Source organism: Erinaceus europaeus, chromosome 16 (genome assembly GCF_950295315.1).
Source record: "Erinaceus europaeus chromosome 16, mEriEur2.1, whole genome shotgun sequence".
Taxonomy (NCBI): Eukaryota; Metazoa; Chordata; class Mammalia; order Eulipotyphla; family Erinaceidae; genus Erinaceus; species Erinaceus europaeus.
The window spans coordinates 58,416,999-58,443,873 of NC_080177.1; the positions used below are offsets into that span (position 1 = coordinate 58,416,999).

The 26,875-nt window shown below is 44.0% G+C and overlaps 1 pseudogene; it reads right to left on the reverse strand.

Moving 5' to 3' along the window:
- Positions 1-6,825: 6,825 nt before the first annotated feature.
- Positions 6,826-26,875, reverse strand: part of LOC103125989 (WD repeat-containing protein 20-like) — a 77,073-nt pseudogene continuing 57,023 nt past the window's right edge.

Consider the following 26,875-nt stretch of genomic DNA (forward strand, 5'->3'; position numbering starts at 1 on the left):
GGAGGAGAGTGGGCATTCATAGACCAGCACTGGATATTCTTACTATGTCTACCTTTGCCACTCACTTGCTCTTTGATATTCAAGAGCTCTCTTAAGTTTTCAGCGCCGCTCTCTGACCTCTGCTGTAACCAGAGGTTCTAGGGCATGTAAGCCTAGCTTTACCTAGACACACCTTCCAGATCCACCCTTCTCATGATTTTATGACAGTACTTATTCCAGAGGTTGTGATTCTTTTCTTTTTCTTCCTTCCTTCCTTCCTTCCTTCCTTCCTTTCTTTTTTTAATATTGAGACAGAGAGAGAAGTGAAAGACATCACAGCACATAAGCTTCCTCCGATGTCACGGAGGCCAGGCTCAAACCTAGATCATACAGCAAAGCAGCACACTATCCAAGCCCAGTGGTAGTGATTTACAAGGTGAATTTGCAGATAAGTGCAAATGACAAAACGTGATCACTTGTATTCCTACAGCCTACAATTGACTAGTGTTTGCATATTTATTTCTACTTTTAGTTTACATATTTATAAGTTAAGAAAAGCATGATGATCTATGTAAGCTCACTGTTCTTTGAAGTGACTAGTACAACATGGAATAAGCAAATTCCCTGTGACCACCATTTCAAATCCTGATTCCTTCTCCTCCATGTAGAGATACCTTTAAGTTTGGTGTGCAGTCACTCAGCATTTAGACAAATACAGATATACAAAACTTGTAAAAAAAATTCCCTATGTGCAATGCTTTCTTTATATAAATGCCAGCATGCTGTATGTCATTTTCTAGCTTTCTATTTTTCAGTCAATATATTTTTGAGACTTATCCACACAGACATACTTTGCTATATTTTTTTCACCAGGACTTCTCACCTACATGATTCCACTGCTCCTGTGAGACTCTTTCTTCATTTCTGGATAGAGGGTGAGAGACACAAAGAGAGAGACAGAAAAAAAAAAGAGGCACAATAGCACTGTTTTACCACTTGTGAAGCTTCCCCTTTGCACTGTGCTCCCATGGAGTGTCAGGGGTTCAAATTCCAGACCTTTCCCATCATAAAGTGTGCACTCTATTGAGTGAGCTATCTCCCAGTACCTAGCTTATTCCTTTTCATAACTCTAATAACACTGTATGAATGTACCATATCTTATTTATAAATGAATACACTTAAATTTTCCATTAAAAAAAGATTTATGTATGAGGGGAAGAGAAGAACCAGAGTATCACTCTGGCATAGGTGATGTCAGAATTGATCTTGGGACCTCATTTTGAGAGTCCAACAGTTTATCTGTACCACTATCTAGGCTTCAATTTTCTTCTTCTCCTCCTCCTCCTCTTCTTCATTCTTCTTCTTCTTTTCCTTTTATTCCCCTGCTTCTCTAAACACTAGTAAAATAGACATACTTGTGGGGGCCAGGCGGTAGCGCAGCAGGTTAAGCACATGTGGCAAAGCACAAGGACCGCCATAAGGATCCTGGTTCGAGCCCCCCAGCTCCCCACCTGCAGGGTAGTCACTTCACAAGTGGTGAAGCAGGTCTGCAGGTGTCTATCTTTCTCTCCTCTGTGTCTTCTCCTCCTCTCTCCATTTCTCTCTGTCCTATACGACATCAACAATAACAATAATAACCACAACAAGGCTACAACAACAAGGGCAACAAAAAGGGGGGGCATGGCCTCCAGGAGCAGTAGATAAATGGTACAGGCACTGAGCCCCAGCAATAACCCTGGAGGCAAAAAAAAAAAAATAGACATACTTGTACTCAAGACTACCACAATGTTGCTTCAAAAAGTCCCATTTCACATTTGTGTGGCTGCATCTCTGTAGCCCTGCACTCTGCTTGCTTGTGGTTAGCCCTGCCTGTGTCTCTGTTGATTTTTAAAACAATCTTTGTTGAGCGCCTAGTAAATACAGGGCATTGTTCAAATGTTTTGTTTGTACGATTGTACAAATTTTCCTTGGTATAAATGGGGGTGCATCCAGCTGAACCTCTAGTAAATGGAAAACTGCTGACTGGAATCTGCAGCTGGCTGCAGCTGCCCAGTGTCCTGAGAGAGTATCCTACTGTGCTCTCTACTAGATGTAGTATGGCTTTCACACACCCTTAAAGTTGACAGTTTTAAGTTCACCCATTCTGAGTTATGGACCATCTATATTTAGTTCTCTTAGAAGTCCAAAAACATATGCTTTCTCCATTCTCAGACAAGGAAAAGGAAGAAGACTGGTCTGGGGGACAGGTCTGGTGGGCAATGCCACTCACTTAAGTCAGGTCACATAGCCTGAAACATTGCAGAACTGGCATGGGAATCTGGACAGCTCCTGGGTTTCCCTTGTGTTTATTCAGTTGCCCAGTCTATGGTGACCTCCTGAGGTTAGAGGTCATGAAAAGGTTTACTCTGCATCATTCCAGAAGGTCCTGCCCTCTACTATGGACTCAGAGTTGTTCATTTTATTCACTGTTCTATGCTTCTTTCCTAATGAACTTTTCTCTCTGCCTTCCTTGAAAAAGCATCCTCCTGTCTCCCTCCCTGTAACATCAATTCCTCCCACATGCTTTGAAAACAGGACAGACACACGACTGGGGTATGCAGGAAGAAATTTTAAAATGTGCCCTAATTTGGGGGGAGAAAAAAGGTATTTAGCTGAGAGGGAAAGGGGAGGGCTTGGAATATTTTTTCCTGCCTTCAGGAGGCCCAGTCTTGCAATCCTGTAGATCTGGTGCTGAACAGGAGGAACTGCTATGTTCACACGTTTAGTCAAGGGTACATCTAATTCTGTCCTTCAGCCGCTAGGCACGTAGGCAACTTCCTCTTATAAACATGGCTGTTGTAACCTAACAGGTGCAGAATGGAGGAAACAGCAGGCCGGCTTGAACAAGTGCCCACTTTGTGTGAGACTAAGTTAATAAGGGATTCTCCTCTAACGTATTGTCCTCAGTTTCCCCTTGGGTCGCGACCCCCCAGCACAGGGACACTACAGCCCCTTCACCCTATCTGTGCAAAGGGAAGATGGGCTCCATGTCCCTGGGGCAAGGAAGGTCGTGCTCCAGCTGCGGAAAGACCAAAGGCTGGCGGGTTCTGCCCTGTCCTTCACCCTTCGGGCGACTCCTCAGGGTTGGACAAGCCCCACACCCACGAGGCTTTCACAGCGGAGCCTTGGGGCCTGGCAGGGCCGCAGAGCCACAGAGCCCAGGCGCCCGGGCCTTAACTCCCGCAGTCGTGCGAACTTCCGCAGCGGGGCTGCGGGCGCCGTGCGCGCGGGCGGCGCCGCAGCACAGAGCCCGCCCCCGGCTGGGCTGCGGTCGAACGCGCTGACTCACGCTCTGGCTACGTGAGCCGCGAGCCCGCCGGGAGAGGCGCCCCTCCCTGGCCGCCGCCCTCCCCTCCCGGCGTGGTCATTTATTTATTCGGGCGGGCGGGCAGCTGCGAGCGCAGGCGCCGTGTGCAGGCCTTGGCCGGACCGGGGCTAGCCTAGGGACGACTTCACCCCCCAACCGCTACAGCCCGGCCGCTAGTGAGCGGTTTCGATCGTCTGTACAGTTTTATGGCCGCAGCCGGGGCTGTGAGCTTTGCTCCGCGGCCACAGCACCTGGTTATTTCTGCTGGACAGGTGCAGCCGCAGTCACCCTAGGTCTGCAGCAGAACTGGCGCATCAGTTTTGTCTTTGCTTGCACGTGGGAGTCCACGGAGGTCAGAGGTCCAACATTTTCTAACTTCTTTACCCAAGCGAGGAGACATGTGCTCTCTCACACCATCTTTCTTTTCATTTCCTTTTTTTTTTTTTTTTGAGTTGATTCCTAAATGACTTTGTGTCCTAAGAAGGATGCAAAGGAAAGACCTTGTTCAATCCAACTGACAGACAGGAAATAATAATAATAATAATAATAATAATAATAATAATAATAATAAAAGTTATTTTGAGATATTTTATCAGGGGACTAGAGAGCGTTTTTTTATGAGAAATAAACTCAGATCCTGTATAACCAAATTTTCTTGTTGGCATAGCCTGTTTATTGTAGTGGCATCGCCCATTCTTATGGGCTCACTGGAAAGACAAGTTAGAGAAAGAGATTTAGGATGTGAAATGTCCCTGTCGTCTCCAAAACTCTGGTAGCTTTATTTCCCTTTTTGTTTTAATCAATGATTTGATGATGGTCTACAGTATTATATGACTATGGGGGTATAGTTCTACACTGCACCCATCAATCACCAAAGTTCATCCTCCTCACCACCACCACTTCATAATACTCACAATAAACTCCATAATTCTAGCTTCACCTTAGAGCCAATCTGACCTCTTGGGGGTGGGGGGTGGTCAAGTTCATGTGTTTCAATTACTTAACATTCCACATTTGAGCAAAACCACCTGATAGATGTATTTCACATGCTTTGTTAAGCATAATCACCTCCATCACCCATTTTGTCCAGAATGATACTATCTTTTTCTAAGTATAGATTAGTACTCATTGAATATATATCCCATATCTTCTTGATATAGTCATCTGCTGGTGGGCATTTAGGCTGCTTTCACTCCTTGGCAATTGTGAATAAAGCAGCTATGGCCATAGAGGCACATATGTTCCTTTGAATTAGTGTTTTCATATCCTTTAATTATATTCCTAGGAATAGCCCTGCATTATCACAAGGTATTATTTCCATTTTTGTTTGTTTAAGGACACTCCATATGGCTTTCCAAAGGGATTCTGTTAGCTGTAAATGGACACTGCTGAATTTACAGTAAAATCAGCATGTGCCCCATAAGGAACCGCGCCTTCTACATCTAGTGGGTCTAGCTAGGATGGCTGCCACAGACTAGATCGCCTTGGAGAAAGGCCTGTCCTGGAACTTCCAGGCTGACATGCGAGTCTGAGCTCTGATCACCTTTAGACACTGAAGCAGAGTTTCTGACATTTTTGAGCTTCTGACTATTTTTCCATTTCTATTTAAAGATGTATTTACTCATTAATGAGAAACAAAGGGAAAGAGAATGAACCAGAGATTCACTCTGGCACACAGGATGGAAGAGAAAGAAGGGTATTCAACTGGTGGTTTTGAGTCCAGTGCTTTATCCACTCCACCTTTCAGCCTTTCAGTTTACCACTTGTCTAGGTTGCTATGAAGCTCAAGTTGAGAATGTACTTGATGGAGTTTCCTTAACTACCATGGCCATAGAAATGACAGCTGTGATGCGTCTCCTTAGTCACTCAATGCCAGGGGTTCACCTCAGAGAAGCCTGTGTCACTCTTGTTTGCTCATTTGGGTAAAACACACAGCAGTACACAATTTCTATAGTCAGATAGAACAAAGATGAGATTAATTCTTGTGGAAATTCTAGCTTTAGACCAAATCCCTAGTTACTGGGTGTTACTGCAAACCAAGTTAAACCATGTGTGTAAATTATTACCATTTTGCCTCTTTTAAGTTTGTTTTTATCCTGCTTCCTTTTTTTATTTTCATAAAAACAAACCAAGATACAAAAATGAACAAACCTCTTAAATCCCTATGTTAACATTTTGTAGTAATATATTTCTCCATTTATCTTTTTATTTTTATTTCCTTATTTTAAACAGAGCACTGCTCTGCTCTCACTTTTGGTGGTGCCTTGGAGCCTCAGACAGGAAAGTCTTTTGCATAATCATTATGATATCTCCCCAGCCCTTGGGATTTTTTTTTTTTTTTTTTTTTTGGATACCTGATATTTCTTTCTTGGTACTTAAAATTTTTGTTTAAATGTACCTGTTAATAAAAGGGAGAGAACCACAGCACCATTCTGGCATATGTGATGGGGGACTGCAAGGATGGTTAGGGCATAGCAGGCAGGTAGAACTTGAAACCCCCAATTCTTTATCCGTGAGCCACTTTCTGCACCTCACAAAATACTTTCATGCCTGAGATTCTGGGGTCACTGGTTTAATTCCCCAGCAAGACCATAAGCCAGAGTTGAGCATTGCTCTGGTTAAAAGAAAAACATATATATTTTAATGCACTCAAGACCACTGTCTGTTATTTTATATCATTATTTGGTTTAATGTTATATGATACACATTTTCCCATATTGTTAAACCTTTTATAGTCAATTTTATGAGTGTGTTATATTATTTCAATAATTTCCCTACTGTTGGAAGTTTAGATTTTTTTTTCTTCTTCTTCTTCCATGTATTAGTGAAGCAATACAACAATGAATATGTTTGTGTGTAAGTACTTGGCTACTTTATTATTATTATTATTTTCTTTGAAAAAAGATGTTTATTAAACTATTTTAATTGTCATAAAATGACTAAAATGGGCTTTAAAAATTCAGGCTCATCTCTATGGGTTGCCAGAACAATGTAAAAATAATATCAGTCAACACTGCTGAAATTTTTTTTTCCTAAAGTTAAATCTAATAGATTCTTAAATGTTTTATGATTAAGATAAAAAATTGGACTATAAATGACAGTTAATGGCCATCCGTGTTGATATATACTCTGATCAGGTGAACAATATTCTAATTGAGTAGTTAAGCAAAAATATTTCAGTTAAAGCAGAAATTTTAATTTTAGTGTTTTAAAGTCATCTTGCCCCACACTGTCATGATTTCCCTAGGACTGGAGTATCTAGTACAGGAACACTGACTCGGGACTTGATATATTTCCAGGAGGGCGACTAACCTGGCTGGCAATTAGTTTGATATTTTTAAAACATTCTAAGGTGAATTAGCAAATGATTCAGAATTACATGCCATGGCTCCAAAATTATGGCTCTGATACATTTAGATTTACATTAAGAATAAGAAGTGTCGTTCACATTTGTCGTACACCCCACCCTGCCGGCAGAAGGAAATCACTACTTACTCAAGTTCCGGGTCTGGCTCAGCATTAAGGATTAAAACTTACCACTTTACCAGGCCTTCCTCATGTGCAAATAAATCCCTCCTGACAAGCAGTGACTATACAGTCTTCAAGAAAAAATTAGCACAGCCTTTCGTGTGCTATCTTTTTACAAATCAGCGGCTCTAACAAGAGGACTTCTTCCATGCAAGGGCACAGGAGTGTCCTCAGAGTCTTCGCAGGGTCCGTTTTGGTTTTAGTAACTGGGTTCAGTTTGTCACTGCTCTTGCTAGAAATGTGTCCGGGTTAAGCGCAGATGGCACAAAGCGTAAGGATCCTGGTTCGAGCCCCCGGTTCGAGCCCCTGGCTCCCCACCTGCGGGGGGGTGGGGGGGCGGTCACTTCACAGTTGGTGAAGCAGGTCTGCAGGTGTCTATCTTTCTCTCCCCCCCTCTGTCTTCCCCTCCTCTCTCCATTTCTCTCTGTCCTATCCAACAACAACGACATCAATAACTACAACAATAAAACAAGGGCAACAAAAGGGAATAAATAAATAAATATTAAAAGGAAGGAAGGAAGGAAGGAAGGAAGGAAGGAAGGAAGAAAGAAAGAAAGAAAGAAAGAAAGAAAGAAAGAAAGAGAAATATGTCCCATACTGTGGTTTCGCTTTTGATCTTTCTTGTGGTGCTTGTCCTTGCGGTCGTGGAGGGAGAGTGTGGCAAACTTGTTGGCCCCCGCCTCGATGGCTCCGTCGGCAATGTGGAAGGCTGTTGGACAGAGGCAGAGGCGGGAGTGCGGAGTTGCCGGGCATCGTGACACTATTGCCAGTGCTGCTGCTGCTGCTGGTGGTGGTGGTGGTGGGTGCTTGTGAGGTTCATGACATTGGTGTGTGTCTTTGTTCTGGAGAGGAGCTGGTGAGGGAAGAGGATGTCTTCGGTGAGGTCCCATAAACAGAGCTGCGTGTCCTGACCTACGGAGCCAAAGCGGAACATGACGCTCATGGGCCGGCTCTCGATGGAGTTCCCTTTGGAGAACCTAGACTGCGTGCTTTTGGCCCGGTCTCTGCCGAAGTGGAGCAGGTTCTGGAAGTCCTGGTCGCTGCCGCTGAACTCCATGCCCCCCCCCCCCCCTCCACGCTAGTGGTGTAGGGGGTCAATCGCCACCACGCTGCCCCAAGATTTGTGCCCGTGGCCTCTGGTGATGACTCGGCAGTCTAAAAAAGACTACACCAGGTCGTCCTCCCCGCGGGTCACGATGTATTTGCCGTCCGGGCTCCAGCACACGCACAACAAGCCGCTAAAGTAGCTTTTCAATGGTGCAGTGCAGCTCCACGAGTCAAAGTTGAACTCCCGCAGGAATCCATCCTGGTTCACACACGGCAAGAACTTACCGTCTGGGGAGGAAAGCAGACTCGTTGAGGGCCCCCTCGTCCACTGTCCACTTGTGGAGAGGGTTCCTCGTTGATTGATTCTTGCAAGCGTGCACGGCAAAGCTCTCTCCCTGCTTCAGAAGCTGGTAGTGGGGGGCCGTGGTGCCACAAGCGTGCTCCACATTATACAAGTAGTGTTCCCACTAGAATGGGCTACTAGGAGAAGGCTTTCCGAACCGGGAACCCATCTGACATAGGTTACTCGAGAGTTGTCTATTAGTCTTCCCTCATTAAATAGTATGCTAGTTTCTTTTTTGATTGGGTCTATAAGCTGGACTTGGCCTGCAGAAAAGCCCACTAGGAGAGGGACACTTTCTGCTGTGGCTGTTAGGTGGTTGAAGTCATGATAAGTAGGCTGTATTCCTTTGTATATCCTCTTATCTATTGGTTTACTGAAATCAGTAGCCTCTAGCCCACTGGTTCTCAAAGTGTGGTCTCCAGGCTAGAAGCAGCAGCGGCATCATCTTGCCCATGGCTGAGGGCCAGCAGCTGCGCGCTAACCACTCCATCCACAGCCCCAACTGGATCGAGGCACCTCTTCCCTGGCTTTGTGACCTGTGGCCTCAGCAGAAGGAGGCACCTTCATCTCTAGTTAGGAGCACCAGCCCCAGCGAGGCTCTTCTCAACTACTATTCTTGGCGCTGGCTCTGTTGATTACTTTATTGTTTTTGTACCCAACTTCTCTAACACAGAAACTCAATAAAGTATTGAGGAGACTGGAGAGATAGTAGGGTGCCTTGTATGCCTTGCCATGCAGGCAACCCAAGTTCCAGCCCCAGCAGCACATAGGAAGTATTATAATCTCTCCAATGCTGTAATATCTCTCTCTCTCTCTCTCCCTGTTTCTCTTTATCTTTCTGAATGAAAAAAGCTATTTGGGGACAATGAAACCTCAGTGATGTGGACCCAGGCTCTGAAAAAAAGAATCTGAGGAATAAGTACACTTGGTCCCATTTCTCTGTTCATGCTCTTGCCTAGTTTTCCCCCTTGGGAGTGGCTCCCCCTAGTTAGGCTTTGGTCCCCAAGAGGCAAGCAGAGAGACAACCTTGGGCACTGCTGCTGAATCTTCCTAAGGACTCAGAAAGGTGTTAAAAAAAAAAAAAAAAAAAAAAGGTCAGTTGTGAGTGTAGCAGGTACGTGTACATCATAACCAGACATGGCCCACAGAGGAAAAGCCTTAGAGCCATTTAGACCCCAAGCATTTCAGGAGTAGGATCTAACAATTAAAAGTCTTCAAAGGGACTGATGCCTAAACTGGCTCTCCATCTTGGGTGAAGCTAATGACAGGAAGCTCCACAACTTTCTCTAACCTGTCAGAAAACATTAAGAGAATGGAAGAGAGCTATAAGAGCCAGCAAGCTAGCTTACCTGGAAAGTGCCTGACCTGTTTTGTGTGACCCAGGGAGTACCTGATCTGCCATGTGAATGACCCAGGTTAGAACCTGGGCCTCACTTCCCTGAGTCAGGCGTCTGTGCCTGTCTTTCCTTTTCTGTCTGTTTATCTCTTTCTAGAAATTGGCTCAGAGCAGTGAAGCCCCAGTGAAAGCAAAATAAATAAATAACCAAATAGTTAATATTAAGCACCTTGAACTATATATATTCATATGGATTTAGTGAATCAGTGAAATGAGAGCATTATTCTTGACCCAGCAATGTGGGGCTGTTTGTATGATGCTAAAAAAGTGGCTGTGTAGTTCTGGGGAGACTTTGCAGGAACATTGCTAGCATGGAAGGAATACAGAAGATGTGTGAGCCAAAAGATACTGCAGAGGAAGATTCCAGGATGGGAGCATAAGCTTGAAGGAGGAAATGAGGTTTTCCTGGTGGGTGGATTCCACCCAAATGGAAATCCAAATATGGGCCTCTAAGAGCAGCTTGTTAGGACGGTGCCTGGTATAACTGGGGATCATCCTGGTGTAGCCAGAATCATGCTTAAATTGAATGGGTGTGGATTCCTATGAAGTCTCCTCATCATTACAAAACATCTATTAAGTTCTAAGCTGTGTTTATTTGTCTAAAAGTGAGCTTTTTCTGGAAAAGAGATTTAGAATTGCAGGCAGACTATTTTTCCTGGGTCACTGGCCAAAGCTAGGCTCCCACAGCATTTTGTGCTAGTGTTGTCAGCTGTCAGGGCTTCCATGGATGGTTTCCACACTGGTAATCCAGCCTTTCTTCAACATACATGGCACTCTGCTCACAAGTATTTTTTTTTTCTTTCCACTAGGGTTATCGCTGGGGCTCAGTGCCAGCACAGTGAATCCATAGCTCCCAGGTGGCCATTTTTCCTTTATTTATTTTTATTATGATAAAGGCAGATATAAATAAGGCAAGAGAGGGGGAAAGAGGAGGAAGGACACTTGTAATAAAGAGGGACAGGAGAGGGAGGCACCTGCAGCCTGTTCCACAGCTTATGAAGCCTCCCTCCTCCACATGGGGACTGGAAGCAGCCAATTCTGCTACTGCCCAGCCCCTCATGTCACCTGTCACCTGTCACCTTTCTCTCTTTCTTTCTTTCTTTCTCTCTTTCTTTTTCTTGTTTTCCTTTTTCTTTTTCTTACCAGACCGCTGCTCAGCTCTGGCTTATGGTGGTGCTGAAGATTAAACCTAGGAGCTTTGAGCTTCAGGTTTAAAAGTTATTTGCATAGACTGGGAGTATGGACCGACCAGTCAACGCCCATGTTCAGCGGGGAAGCAATTACAAAAGCCAGACCTTCTACCTTCTGCAACCCAAAATGACCCTGGGTCCATGCTCCCAGAGGGATAGAGAATGGGAAAGCTATCGGGGGAGGGGGTGGGATATGGAGATTGGGTGGTGGGAATTGTGTGGAGTTGTACCCCTCCTACCCTATAGTTTTGTTAATTAATCCTTTCCTAAATAAAAAAAAATTGCAAAAAAAAAAGTTATTTGCATAACCATTATGCTGTCTCCTCAGCTCTCGTACCAGCTCTTTATGGAGATTTTACTGGACCTTGATGTGAAATATATCCATACTGTTTCTAGCGGTCACTTCTTTTTAAAATTATTTTTAAATTATCTTTCTTTACTTATTAGCTAAAGACAGCCAGAAATTGAGAGGGAAAGGGTGATAGAGAGGGAGAGAAAGAGAGAGAGAGAGAGAGAGAGACCTGTAACACTGCTTCACCACTTCACTTGCAAAGCTTTCTCCCTACAGGTGGGACCGGGGGCTTGAACTGGGTCCTTACGCATTGTAATATGTGTGCTCAGCCAGGTGCACCACCGCCTGGCCCCTCTAGTGGTCACTTCTTATTCTGATATGTTTTTCCCACAGCTTGTCACTCCCTGAATTCATCTCACTATGTTTATTGCCTCTTCTCCAGAACTAGAATGTAAGCCTCAGGAAGGTAAAGACTGTGACTTATTCCTGCTGTATTCCCAGCATGTGGAACAGGACCAAGCTCTCAGGTAGTGCTCATTAGATATTTGTTCAAAGAATGAACACTTGTTTTTAATCCCCATACTACACTCAGTTCTGAATATATAGATGGACAAAGTCACATGCAGAAAGCATAGAGTTTAATGGAATAGAGATATATACTTACAGCTTGTTTTCACATAGACAAATAAAATAACAGACTGGAAAGAATGAACAAATCAATAGGGACTTAAAGGAAAAACAGTGAAAAGTACTGTGCATAGTACATGTACAAAGAGAACTAAAGAAAACCACCCAGGAAGCAAAAGGTACAATGCAGTACAAGCTCCCCGAGTGGGGATTAGGGACTGTAGCCTGTGGAAGCTTGCCCATGGAAGTAATGATTGAATTAAATATGAATGGTCAAGAAAAAATGTTGTCCAGAAAGAAGAAACAATACACACACACAAACCCTGCAGCAGAAGGTGTGGGGAACCATGAGCAGGTCCTGAGGTCGTGGTACAGAAAGCAAAGGGTCTTTCAGCACAATTTAAAGCCAGACGAGGTAGTGAAGTGAAAGCATGGACTGTGGAAACCCACAGCCTGCAGTAGAAACCCAGCCTTACTCCTTACTCACTGTGTGGACTTAGGGGAGTTATATAGTCTCTCGGTATTTTGATGCAGTTTTATCAATTAAATGGGTATGATATAGTGCTTTCCTAAGAATGCGCTAATACATATCTACTTAGTATGTATTTAAAATATGTAGGGCAGGGGGTCTGAAGGTAGTGCAGCAGGTTAAGCGCATGTGGTGCGAATTACAAGGACTGGCGTAAGGTCTCAGTTCGAGTTCCCAGCTCCCCACCTTCAGGGGAGTCACTTCACAGGTGGTGAAGCAGGTCTGCAGGTGTCTATCTTTCGGTCCCCCTCTCTGTCTTCCCCTCCTCTCTCCACTTCTCTCTGTCCTATCCAACAATGACGACATCAGTAACAACAACAATAAAATAACTACAGCAACAATAAAACAACAAAGGCAACAAAAGGGGGGGGAAGCAAATAAAAAAATACATATATGTGTAGGGCAGGGGGCCAAGCAGTGGTGCACCTAGTTAAACACACATATTACCAAGTGAAAGGACCCAGGTTCAAGCCTCCACTCCCCACCCACCTGCAGGGGGAACACTTCACAAGTGGTGAAGCAGGTCTGCAAGTGTCTTTCTCTCCTTCCCTCTATCTCCTAATCCTCTATTAATTTCTCTCTGTCCTAGCTAATAAAAAAAATTAGGAAGAGAAAAAAAATGTCCATCTGGAGTGGATTCATAGTGCCAGCACTGAGCACTAGTGACAACCTTGGTGGCAATAAAAAAAATATTTAATGTAGGGCAGTACTTGCATAATGAGCACTTGCCGAGTATTAATTAGTTCCAAGTGCTTTACATGTATCGTCCCTTTGAATCATCATCAAATGTAGGCACGATTATGTGATCCCTATTTTATAGCAAGTGATGTATCACAATGATTTCTCTGAATATTGTGTGTAGAAACTGGAAGGTTTCCCAAAGAGAAATGACACAAGTTTATATCTTAACAGAGATATTGTGTCTGCCATATTGAAAGCAGACTGAGTAGGGTGGTAAGAGGCAAGAGGAGAACCAAAGGAGATTCCAGAAACTAAAACAAGAACACAGGGGAGATGTAATATTGAAGATATACTCAAAGAAATTTCTTTTAAAATGGCTAGGATGTATAAAAGAAGTGAGTCATGATGACACCATGATTTAATTAACTGGAAGGCTTCTTCTTCTTCTAGCGTTTTCCCTTCTTCCGTAGCCAGTCAACAGCGTCAGGTTGAGCCTGATTTAAAGTTTCGAGACCTCCTTTGAATCTGGAGAGGTGGCAGTCATTGACTATGTGGGTCATAGTCTGTCTGTAGCCGCAGGGGCAGTTCGGGTCATCTCTGGCTCCCCAGCGATGGAACATAGCGGCGCACCGGCCATGGCCTGTTCGATAGCGATTGAGGAGGGCCCAATCATAATGTGCTAGGTCAAAGCCGGGTTGACGCTTGCAGGGGTCTGTGATGAGGTGTTTGTTCTTGACCTCAGCTGACTGCCAACTCTGTTTCCAAGAGTCTGGAACAGAAAAGTTCAGTGTGGGCGTAGGGGACCAGGTTGGGTGACGAGACGTCAAGCGTTGGACAGGGTGGGCGAAGATATCAGCATATATTGGCAGGTCTGGTCGAACGTAGACGTGGGAAATGAACTTAGATGATGCCGCATCCCGATGAATATCTGGCGGGGCGATGTTGCTAAGAACTGGCAGCCATGGAACCGGGGTGGAATGGATGGTTCCAGAAATGATCCTCATGGAGGAATATAATTTGGAATCGACCAAGTGGACATGGGGGCTACGGAACCATACTGGGGCACAGTATTCTGCAGTGAAATAGCATAATGCCAGAGATGATGATCGTAGTGTGGAAGCGCTCGCGCCCCATGAGGAGCTGGCCAGTCTTGCAATGATGTGATTCCTCGCGCCCACCTTTGCTGCAGTTTTTATGAGATGTTCGTGAAATGACAGAGTGCGATCGAGAGTAACGCCAAGATAGACTGGCTGGGCTTCATGCCAGATTCTCATATTGCCAAGCTGCACATTAAGCTCACGCGAGGCTGAGGCATGGTGTAGATGGAAAACAGATGATGATACCATTTTTGCAGTGCTAGGGATTAGTTGCCATTTTTTACAGTAATCAGATATCAGAGACATGTCTTTCGTGAGTGTTTCCTTGAGGGTGTCGAACTTTGATGCCTGAGTTGCACAGCAGATGTCATTGGCGTAGATGAACTTCCTTGAAGAAGTTTCTGGGAGGTGATTGATGTAAATATTAAATAGCGTAGGAGCCAGAACAGAGCCCTGGGGGAGGCCACTTGAGACAAGTCTCCATCTGCTAGACTTGTCACCCAGATGCACCCGCAATCTTCTGTTTTGCAGAAGAAACGGTATAGTGTTGGCCACCCATGAAGGCAGGCATCTTGAGATCTTGACTAGGAGACCACGGTGCCAGACCGTGTCATAGGCTGCTGTGAGATCAACAAAGACAGCACCCGTCTTTAAATTCTTCTGGAATCCATTTTCAATGTAAGTTGAGAGGACCAGGGCTTGTTCGCAGGTAGATCTTCCTGGGCGGAAACCAGCTTGGGTGGGTGATAGGAATTTCTCTGTAAGAGGAGAAATACGTGACAGAAGCAGCCTCTCAAGGAGTTTGTAACACACGGCGAGGAGAGAAATTGGTCTATAGCTGGCGGCCAGTGTTGGGTCTTTCTTTGGTTTCAAAACCGCTATAATTTTCGCACGACGCCAAATTTTGGGCATAGATTCAGATTCCAAGATGTGGGACAGGAATGAAGTGAGCCACTTCTTTATCGCGGGGCCCACGTTAAGAATGAGTTCTGGGGTGATGTTTTCATAGCCAGCAGCCGTTCCCGGTTTAACCCTCTTCAAAGCGTCTTCCAGTTCAGACAGTGTAAAGGGAGAGAGTTTTGGAGATGGACAAGTAAACGGAAGTGGGATGACCACTCATGGGAAATTTCTCTTTTCCAGACTGGGTCGATCTTAGCACGTCCAACTTGAGTTAGGTGACTGGCCACTGAGTTTGGAGATACGGGAGGATGGGAGACAGGAGGGGCTTAGCTACCGGCACCCAGACTATGAAGAAGCTTCCAGGCCTTCCTACTTGAGTGGGTGAAGTTCAGACTTTCCGTGAGTTGTTGCCAGCGGGCTTGGCGTGCTGCATCCAGGGAGGCAATGAGATGGTCAGCCACATCTGGGTCGCCCGACTCATCATACTGCTTTAGTAGTTGCTCGCATTCAGCATCAAGACAAGGCGTATAGTTAGCACGTCTCCCACAAGGAATGGCTTGGGAAGCTGCTTTGAAGATGGCTTGGCGGAAGCACCTGTAAGAATCTTCAGAGGGGATAGAGTTAATTGGAATTGCAGGAATAGATTTGTTGGTAAGATCACTGAACAGACGCCAGTTTGCTTTCTGAAAGTTCCATCTTAGTTTCTCCGAGCACAGAATCAGTGGGAGCTGGAGACCAATGTGGATGATAGCTGGGCGGTGATGACTGTGTGACTGTGTGGGAAGATCTTGAGAACGTGTCTCGTAGCGGGAAAGGCTTGGCCGTTGACTGTGCTAATCCAGCACAGGTCTCGGGTGACGAGTCTTTATTCCATCTAGCACTGTGAAAAGAGCCTGGCTGTTTGGGATCGTATAATAGGGAGAGGTCATTCGCTGAAGCCCAGTCGGCTAAGATAGAGCCATCAGCACGAGTGGAGGAATATCCCCAGTCTTGGTGATGACTAGTAAAGTCTCCAACGTAAACGGCTGGGTGATTCGGGCTAGGCAGGACCTCATTATCCCATGAGGCACTGGGAGGCTTATATACGTTGACGAGCTGAATAGTTCCAATAGTAATGGAGTCGTAGAAGGTCAAAGAGGCCGTATGGTAAATGTCCTCAAGACACGATTTGGCATAGATGGCTCAGCCATGTTTAGGATGGAGATTATAACATATTAAATTGAATCCACTGATGGTGAATCGAGCAGCTTCATCGACTGGAAGGCTGAAGTTGTCATTTATGGAATAAGGAAAGGCTTCAGGAGAGTAGGGCTGGAATGTATAATTTGAATGCGTGTGTCACGGAAGCTGCTGAGGTAAGTAGCAGGTAGAAATATAGATCTAGAGTTCAGGGAAGAGAGAGGATTTTGAAAGTCATCACCCAGTAGATAGCATAAAAGTGGATAAGATCACCAGTCAATGACTATGATAGAAAGCAGAAGTCCAACATTTTGAGGGTGAGGTAGTAAGGGGACTAGCAAAGAGACCCATATATATCAGTCAATGAGACAGGAGGAAAACGTAGCCAGCTAAAAAACACTTCAAGAGTTTTAGGTACTTTAAAGTTTAGTCTTGGAAACACACTTCTCACTTGTTTTAATGTTCACATCAGTGATATCACAGGGGAAGGAACTAGGGACCACAGAGGTTGGACCCAAAATGCCCAGTTCACAATAGAAATCAGAACGGAAATCAAGATCTCTGAATCAATGAGAAGTGCTTTGTCTTTCTTTTTTTTAAATGTATTTTATTTGTTTTAATGACATAGAGAGATAACAGGAAGATAGAGAAAGATACTAGATCACTTCTCAGATCTATTTTATGGAGGCACTGGGTTATTTTAACCTGGGTCCTTTGGACTCTCAGTTATGAAATTTTAAAAAATTTTTATAAAAAGGAAACACTGACAAAAACCATAGGATAATAGGGGTACAACTCCATATAGTTCCCACCACCAGAACTCCATGTCCCATTCCCTTCCCTGATAGCTTTCCTATTCTTTATCCCTCTGGGAGTATAGACCAAGGGACATTATGGGGTGCAGAAGGTAGAAGGTCTGACTTCTGTAATTGCTTCCCCACTGAATATGGGCATTGCCTGGTCAATCCATATTCCTAGACTATTTCTCTCTTTCCCTACTGGGGCGGGGTTCTAGGGAAGTGGGGCTCCAGGACACATTGGTGGGGCTGTCTGCCCAGGGAAGTCTGGTTGGCATCATGTTAGCATCTGAAACTGGTGGCTGAAAAAAGAGTTAACATATAGAGCCAAAAAAATTGTTGACTAATCATGAACCTAAAACTGGATTAGTTCATATGAAGAGTTGGGGTGTCTCCATTTTGTAGATAGTTAATAGTCCTATTTTAGTTATAGTCCAAAGAGTCCATGACTATACTTGTTTTTTTATTTCCTGAGCCTGACATCTGATATGCAGGTGGATCCAAGTTATTATCTGGGGAGATGATGTCATGGCTGGAAAAAAGACCAGAAAGCTGGATCAGGGAAGAGTACAGTAACTCCCAAATATGGGAAAGGGGTATAAATATTGTTGACTATAAACCCGTCGACTTGATCTTATCTGGGGCCCATATTCAGCTTGGGAGCCTATGTGACCTCTGCATCCCTGTAGATCTGAGCTCACATTCTGTGGTCATGAGTAGGAATATTCCAAGATGCCCCAATTTAAGGACCCATCTTCCTCAGGTAGAACATAGAGTATGTTGTCCAGCCTCCCTTTGGAGGATGAAACATTGCCATTGTTGATCCACATTCAGGGCAAAGTCCTATGGGGGCCCACAAAGGGGTCTATTGTGTTGTTCCTGATAGAGATGACCAGTAACAATGGAGAGAGGGATCTATTCGAGATCAAGGCCCATCATGTCTGTTTGGGAAGCTCAGGACTCCCCGACTAGAGCCCCAGCTGATGGCGTCACCAGATAGTGACTAAAGAGTCATCATTAAAGTATGCCAGTCTCTTGCCCTTATTCACCTATTGCAGTCCTTACTTTGATAAAGTTAGTTTTGGAGTGAGTGAGAGAAGTGTAATAGGAAGTAGGTGAAGAGGGTATCAAAGTCTAAGTAGACACTATTTCATTATGAACTTTATGGTGTCTGTTTAGGTCTTTCTACTTGCTTGCTGCTTATACTGACTCACTGCAGACTATTGTGCACTTTTGCTTTCAGGTATATATTTTGCCCTAATTTATGGATGCATGTGAACATATGCTGTATCTCATGGGACCTGGTCTACATCTAGGATTTGGGATTTTGTTAGGAATTGAACCACCTGGAATGGAATTAGAGAATCCTATGAAAGGAAAGGTCTCACCCTAGTAATGAAGCTGAAGGTTTGACATTCCACCCCTGAGGCCAGTGCTTTTTTTTTTTTTTATTGTTAAGTCCTCTTGATTGACTGATCCTCTGAGCATTAAGTAGTGTCCATTCCTATCTTTTTTAATCTTATCTATTTTTTTAAATTATTTTTTATTTAAGAAAGGATTAATTAACAAAACCATAGGGTAGGAGGGGTACAACTCCACACAATTCCCACCACCCAATCTCCATATCCCACCCCCTCCCCCGATAGCTTTCCCATTCTCTATCCCTCTGGGAGCATGGACCCAGGGTCATTGTGGGTTGCAGAAGGTAGAAGGTCTGGCTTCTGTAATTGCTTCCCTGCTGAACATGGGCGTTGACTGGTCGGTCCATACTCCCAGTCTGCCTCTCTCTTTCCCTAGTAGGGTGGGTCTCTGGGGAAGCTGAGCTCCAGGACACATTGGTGGGGTCTTCAATCCAGGGAAGTCTGAGGCCAGTGCTTTTTTCACAACACCACAGATCATTGCATTGCTGCCCATCTTGGTCAGATGGAGGAGAGTTTCCACATTTATTCCATTAAATTACTTCCACACCCCTGAAATTGTCTGTTGTACACTAGCCATTCAACTTGTCTACCTTGGTACAAAAGCTTATTTGGTATTCAAGTAAGAGTGCTGTAAAGACCAAAGAGGAAATAGGTTAGGCAGCTCCATTGTCAACAGTGGAAGAATATGATAGATTAGTATAACCTGCTTAGGGATTTCAATTTGCAAGTTCCTGGCCTCATGATAGTTGATGGGAATGATTATGAGCTTGTGAGCAAAGCCACAGAGGACCAGCTAGCTATATGAAGAGGTGTGTGTGTGTGTGTGTGTGTGTGTGTGTATACAGGAAAATCAGTCTCTGACCAATCAGCTGCCTTTTGATTTTGAGCGAGCCTGGAGCTCCAGTTGAGCAGTCGGTTAACATGCGGTACCTATATGATTTTGAGTGAGCCTTTGATACCTGAATCCTGGTGACCATGTAGAACTCTGCAAGGAAGTCAGGTGAATAAGAAGTATTGGGGTGACCCCACTAGGTCAAAAGGTGTACAGGGCTTCTGTTTCAGTGCCTGTTTACTCCCTACTCTTTATGGAAAGAGGGGTGTTATGTGTGAAAGCCATCTCCAAATTTTAAAGGATGAATAAGAAAAAGATATAGAGCAGAGCATCAAATAGATGAGTTGTCACTAGCCAAGTGATGAACTAGGGGAGAAAAGTATCAGTAAGGAGCTACCGAAATCTTTGGGAAGACATCTGTGAGACAAGGCAGCTCAGATATGACAATGGCCTCTGTGGCTCACAGTCCAAGTGCAACTGAAATGAATTCTCCACAATTACTTGAGAGAGTATCCATGATGTTGTCTCTTTAAAGTGTAAGCATTTGAAGAAAGAAAAAATGAGGCATTCTTCTTAAGAGCAGGTTTATTTTTCAAGCAAGTTTGAAGAGTAGGGACAGATAAATGTGTTTAGACTTCTCCTCCATGATTAACATCCTCCATCATGGTGGTGCACTGTTACAAATGCTGACCCTGCCTTGCCACTTCATAGGCACTCAAAGCTATAGTTTACACTACAGTGTTACTCTATATATGACCTAACCCACGGGATATACAGCCAAGGGTGAACTATAATGTAAACTGTAGACTTTGGGTAAGTTTGTGTAATCCTGAGAAGATTTATTAATTAATGTAGAAATGTTTAAGAGAAACATTAAATTAGTAGTATTGGTGTTAATTTGCACATATTTGGTATTTGAAGTAGTTAAAGGAAATTGACCACAGTAGTAATGGTCACCCTTTATTTTTATTTTATTTTATTTTTTTTTACCAGAGCACTGCTCAGCTTCAGCGAATGACCTCTCCCTATTATACGATCCCAAACAGCCAGGCTCTTTTCATAGTGCTAGATGGAATAAAGACTCGTCACCCGAGACCTGTGCTGGATTAGCACAGTCAACGGCCAAGCCTTTCCCGCTACGAGACACGTTCTCAAGATCTTCCCACACAGTCACACAGTCATCACCGCCCAGCTATCATCCACATTGGTCTCCAGCTCCCACTGATTCTGTGCTCGGAGAAACTAAGATGGAACTTTCAGAAAGCAAACTGGCGTCTGTTCAGTGATCTTACCAACAAATCTATTCCTGCAATTCCAATTAACTCTATCCCCTCTGAAGATTCCTACAGGCGCTTCCGCCAAGCCATCTTCAAAGCAGCTTCCCAAGCCATTCCTCATGGGAGACATGCTAACTATACGCCTTGTCTTGATGCTGAATGCGAGCAACTACTAAAGCAGTATGATGAGTCGGGCGACCCAGATGTGGCTGACCATCTCATTGCCTCCCTGGATGCAGCACGCCAAGCCCACTGGCAACAACTCACAGAAAGTCTGAACTTCACCCACTCAAGTAGGAAGGCCTGGAAGCTTCTTCATAGTCTGGGTGCCGGTAGCTAAGCCCCTCCTGTCTCCCATCCTCCCGTATCTCCAAACTCAGTGGCCAGTCACCTAACTCAAGTTGGATGTGCTAAGATCAACCCAGTCTGGAAAAGAGAAATTTCCCATGAGTGGTCATCCCACTTCCGTTTACTTGTCCATCTCCAAAACTCTCTCCCTTTACACTGTCTGAACTGGAAGACGCTTTGAAGAGGGTTAAACCGGGAACGGCTGCTGGCTATGATAACATCACCCCAGAACTCATTCTTAACGTGGGCCCCGCGGCAAAGAAGTGGCTCACTTCATTCCTGTCCCACATCTTGGAATCTGAATCTATGCCCAAAATTTGGCGTCGTGAGAAGATTATAGCGGTTTTGAAACCAAAGAAAAGACCCAACACTGGCCGCCAGCTATAGACCAATTTCTCTCCTTGCCGTGTGTTACAAACTCCTTGAGAGGCTGCTTCTGTCACGTATTTCTCCTCTTACAGAGAAATTCCTATCACCCGCCCAAGCTGGTTTCCACCCAGGAAGATCTACCTGCGAACAAGCCCTGGCCCTCTCAACTTACATTGAAAATGGATTCCAGAAGAATTTAAAGACGGGTGCTGTCTTTGTTGATCTCACAGCAGCCTATGACACGGTCTGGCACCGTGGTCTCCTAGTCAAGATCTCAAGATGCCTGCCTCCATGGGTGGCCAACACTATATCGTTTCTTCTCCAAAGCAGAAGATTCCGGCTACATCTGGGTGACAAGTCTAGCAGATGGAGACTTGTCTCAAGTGGCCTCCCCCAGGGCTCTGTTCTGGCTCCTACGCTATTTAATATTTACATCAATGACCTCCCAGAAACTTCTTCAAGGAAGTTCATCTACGCCAATGACATCTGCTGTGCAACTCAGGCATCAAAGTTTGACATCCTCGAGGAAATACTCACAAAAGACATGTCTCTGATATCTGATTACTGTAAAAAATGGCGACTAATCCCTAGCACTGCAAAAACGGAATCATCATCTGTTTTCCATCTACACCATGCCTCAGCCTCGCGTGAGCTTAATGTGCAGCTTGATGATGCGAGAATCCGGCATGAAGCCCAGCCAGTCTATCTTGGCATTACTCTCGATCGCACTCTGTCATTTCACAAACATCTCATAAAAACTGCAGCAAAGGTGGGCGCAAGGAATCACATCATTGCAAGACTGGCCAGCTCCTCATGGGGCGCGAGCACTTCCACACTACGATCATCATCTCTGGCATTATGCTATTCCACTGCAGAATACTGTGCCCCAGTATGGTTCCGTAGCCCCCATGTCCACTTGGTCGATTCCAAATTATATTCCTCCATGAGGATCATTTCTGGAACCATCCATTCCACCCGGGTTCCATGGCTGCCAGTTCTTAGCAACATCGCCCCGCCAGATATTCGTCGGGATGCGGCATCATCTAAGTTCATTTCCCACGTCTACGCTCGACCGGACCTGCCAATATACTCAGATATCTTCGCCCACCCTGTCCAACGCTTGACGTCTCGTCACCCAATCTGGTCCCCTATGCCTACACTGAACTTCTCTGTTCCAGACTCTTGGAAACAGAGTTGGCAGTCAGCTGAGGTAAAGAACAAACACCTCGGGAGTCGGGCTGTAGCGCAGCGGATTAAGCGCAGGTGGCGCAAAGCACAAGGACCAGCATAAGGATCCCGGTTCGAACCCCGGCTCCCCACCTGCAGGGGAGTTGCTTGACAGGTGGTGAAGCAGGTCTGCAGGTGTCTATCTTTCTCTCCTCCTCTCTGTCTTCCTCTCCTCTCTCCATTTCTCTCTGTCCTATCCAACAACGACAACAACAATAGTAACTATAACAATAAAACAACAAGGGCAACAAAAGGGAATAAATAAATAAAATAAATATTAAAAAAAAAAGAACAAACACCTCATCACAGACCCCTGCAAGCGGCAACCCGGCTTTGACCTAGCACGTTATGATTGGACCCTCCTCAATCGCTATTGAACAGGCCATGGCCGGTGCGCGGCTATGTTCCATCGCTGGGGAGCCAGAGATGACCCGAACTGCCCCTGCGGCTACAGACAGACTATGACCCACATAGTCAACGACTGCCACCTCTCCAGATTCAAAGGAGATCTTGAAACTTTACATCAGGCTCAACCTGACGCTGTTGACTGGCTACGGAAGAAGGGAAAACGCTAGAAGAACTGCTCAGCTCTGGTTTATGGTGGTGCTAGAGATTGAACCTGGGACTTTGGAGCCTCAGGCATGAAAGTCTTTTTGCATAACTATTATTAAGCTATCTCCTCAGCTATTGACACTTCTTTGTATACTAATTTAAAATGTGTATGAAATTGATGTAGTTAAAATGCATTCTACAGTTACAATCATTATTAGAATATTTGAGAGGCACTGCTTGTTTAATTCACTTAAGTTGATTTCATATATATGAACATTTGAGAGAATCTCAAATCTACCATACTTTTGGGGTCGGTGGTGGCACACCTGGTTGGTGCACATCTTATAATTCACAAGGACCCAGGTTCAAGCCCCCAGTTCCCACCTTTGGGGGGAAAGCAGTGCTGCAGGTGTCCTCTATTCTCTCTCTCTCTTCCCCTGCCCTCTCCATTCCTGACTATCTCTATCCAATAAATAAATAAAGACAGTAAAAATTTTTAAATAAATAAAATCTACCATACTTTTCATTTTTAATATGATATTTGATATTCATCATCTTCTTTTTTGATAAAATGTTTATTTATTTAATGAGATAGAGATCAAAGCACTACTCTGAAATATGTAGTGTCAGTGATCAACTCTAGGGCCTCAAGAATGGATTTTTCTGTTTTCTATCCTGTGAACCACCTCCCTAGTCACAGATCTGTCATATGAAAGTGTTATCTACTGGAGCTATAAGAAATTTTCAGCCAGTTATCATACTTATAAGTGAGATTAAATATGTTAAATAAGTAAAGGTGTATTACAACCATTAAAAACTTCCTTAAAGATAATAAATGGCCAGTATACAGCAAATTAAGTGCATGTATCATGGAGTCAACGACCCAGGTTCGAGCTTCCACTCCCCACCTATAGAGAGAGGGTCTGTTTCACAAGCAGTGAAGCAGGTCTGCAGGTATCTTTTTCCCTCTCTTATCAATTTCTTTCTGTCCTATCTAATAAAAAAATATTAGGGAAAAAAATGGTTGCTTGAAACTATAGCTTTGTAGTGCTGGCACCAAACTGCAAGCAATAACCCTGGTAGCAATTAAAAAATAATAATACATGATCTGCTATTGTATAATTTGTAATAAAATATCTAAAATAAAATTAAAAGCTTGAGCAAGACCTAGTTTATAGAGATTTGATTTGGCAAAGCTGCCACCCCCCCATTTTTGTTCATGTCTATTTAATGGTACAAACACAGATATCCAAAAGAGATGACAATTAAGAACAAGGTTTTTAGAGGTAACATAAGTTTACAACATTTCATAAGTTTCAGGTGTACAGTTTTGTACCTTGAGACCAACTGCATTATGAACTTCACCATGTCTAGTTTCCATCTACCCCCCAGATACTTAACTCTCTTGAAAAGGGAGAGGCACATAGGAAGTGTCCTTGAATTTCAATGCCCAGTCAGATCTTACAGAAAGGAGTTTTAGAAAAATTTCCTGAAGTAATCTGACCTAGTTCTGGGTGAGTGAGTATTTCTGGGTGTTCTAGAAAGGTAAAAATGCCATGAGGATTATGGGGAAAGCAAGTTCATGTCACCTCTTGTCCATACTGCATCTCTCTCTTTTTTAAAATAAATTTTTATTATATTTATAGGATAGAGACACCCAGAAATCAAGAGGGAAAGGGAGATAGAGAAAGAGACAGAGAGACACCTGCACCCATGCTTCATCACTCACAAAGCTTTTTTAAATTTGTAAACTTTCCTGTCACCTGCCACCCACCTGCCTGCCTCCAGCAGGCCCAACGCACCCTGAGATCTTGTCTTCTTTAAGACTAATTATTTTTTTAACAGAAGAGAAAGAATAAGCCAGAGCATCACTCTAGGACATGCACTATCAGACTTTAAACTGTTGACTTCATGCTGTCATGTTCAAGGCTCTAGTCACTGTGCCACCTCCCCAGCTGCTCTAATCTTTGCTATGCTAAGAGATAATCAATACAATTACAAAAAAATTGTCCCATCACTCTATCAAAGCCCCATACCATTTTCTCTCTTCTGTGTTTTGTGGCTACTGCATCTAGAAAACTTGCTCTTGAAAGTCAGCTGGTTAAAGAAAAAATCCCCAGAGAAAGTTTTTTTTTCTTTTTCCTTCTTTCTTCTTCTCTTTCGTCTTCTTTTAATATTTTAGATAGAGAGGGCAGAGACTACATCACAGTTCCACCATTAATGAAGCTTTCCTGGTACAAGTGTTGCCCTATGTTGGACTTGATTGACTTCTGTTTTTTTTTTTTTTCCTTAATGAAAACCCCACTAGAGGCTTTTATACCTCCCCCTCTGTCAGAAAAGCTCTCTGGGTTACTATACATTCTTCCACCAGAATCAAGGAATATCACCACACCCAAATCCTGAGTCAAATCTCCTGAGTTCTGCTACCAATACCTCCTTATATCTTTGTCTACTCTCTCATTTTCTTTGTACGATCCAGTGATGACCTGAGGTTGCATATGTTTTTTAAACCCATAAACCACACCCTTTAGTAGGTAAGGAAATAAATGTTTATTTTGTTTTCAGACCAACATCTACAGAGAAAATAAATTTATCCTATGTGGGGTTCGATGGTGTTCATTTTGCTTTGAAGACTCAGTATCATGGTTAAACTTGTTTTCTTTCTGGATTCAGCTTTCTATACTCAAGAACTTTAATGGGGCTGGGTGGTGGCACACCTGGTTGAGCATACATGCTACAATGCACAAGGACACAGGTTCAAGCCCTCAACCCCCACCTGCATGGGGAAAGTTTAACAAGTGGTGAAGGAGTGTTGCAGGTGTCTGTCTGTCTCTCTTCCTCTCTATCTCCCCTTCCTCTCAATTTCTGGCTGTCTCTATTCAATAAATTAATCAATCAATCAATTAGAGAAACCAGACCTTTCACCTTCTGCACCCTGTAATGACCCTGGGCTCATACTCCCAGAGGGATAAAGAATAGGAAAGCTATCAGGGGAGGGGATAGGATACAGAACTCTGGTGGTGGGAATTGTGTGGAATTGCAACCCCTCTTATTCTATGGTCTTGTCAATATTTCCATTTTATAAATAAAAAATCATATAAATTAAATAAATTAATATAATAAGAAAAAATAACTTTATCTACAACTCCAAACTATGACCAGTGAAAAAAATAACAGCAAAATGCCCGCTCTGCTTAAAGTTAGGAGAACTTGAATTGAGAGGCTATTTATTTATTTACTTTGGATAAAAACAGAGAAATTGAGAGAAAAGGGGAAGTTAAAGAGAGAGAGAGAGACCTGCAGCACAGATATACTGCTCATGAAGCTTCCCTCTGTAGGTAGAGACTGAAGGATTAAACCTAGGTTTTCATGTACTGTAAAGTGCAATGTGTTTTCTTTACCAGGTGCACCACTGACCAGCCCTGAACTGAGAGGTTTTAAACACCCAGCAATATGCTCTGGATACTCTGGCAGGCAATGTGCACATCAGCACGTGCATCTGGCTCTGCCTGCCTTTTTCTCAGCCCTCTGTCCTGCGTGTGGCCTATGGACTATCAGAAGTGGCTCCATTCTTTACTTGCCACAATTTCTCTCAGCACAAAAGCACAAGCCTTGGCTGGGGACTTTGTAGTGGCTTCTGAAATTGTTTCCCAGAGTCACTGATTCATCACAGGAAACCCCTTTGTTTTCTCTCTGACCTTCCCTCAACTTCCTGCTCCACCCTCCTATGCAAGAGTTTTCACATTCCTCACCAATGGACAGCACTACCTCTAATTTGCATCTGGAGTGGTAACTGAGTGGGAGCTGATTCTTTCCAACAGGATACTCCTGAAAGTAGCCCAAGTTTTCTCAATGCCTTTGCATCTCCCTGCTGAGGTGTGTGTGTGTGTGTGTGTGTGTGTGTGTGTGTGTGTGTGT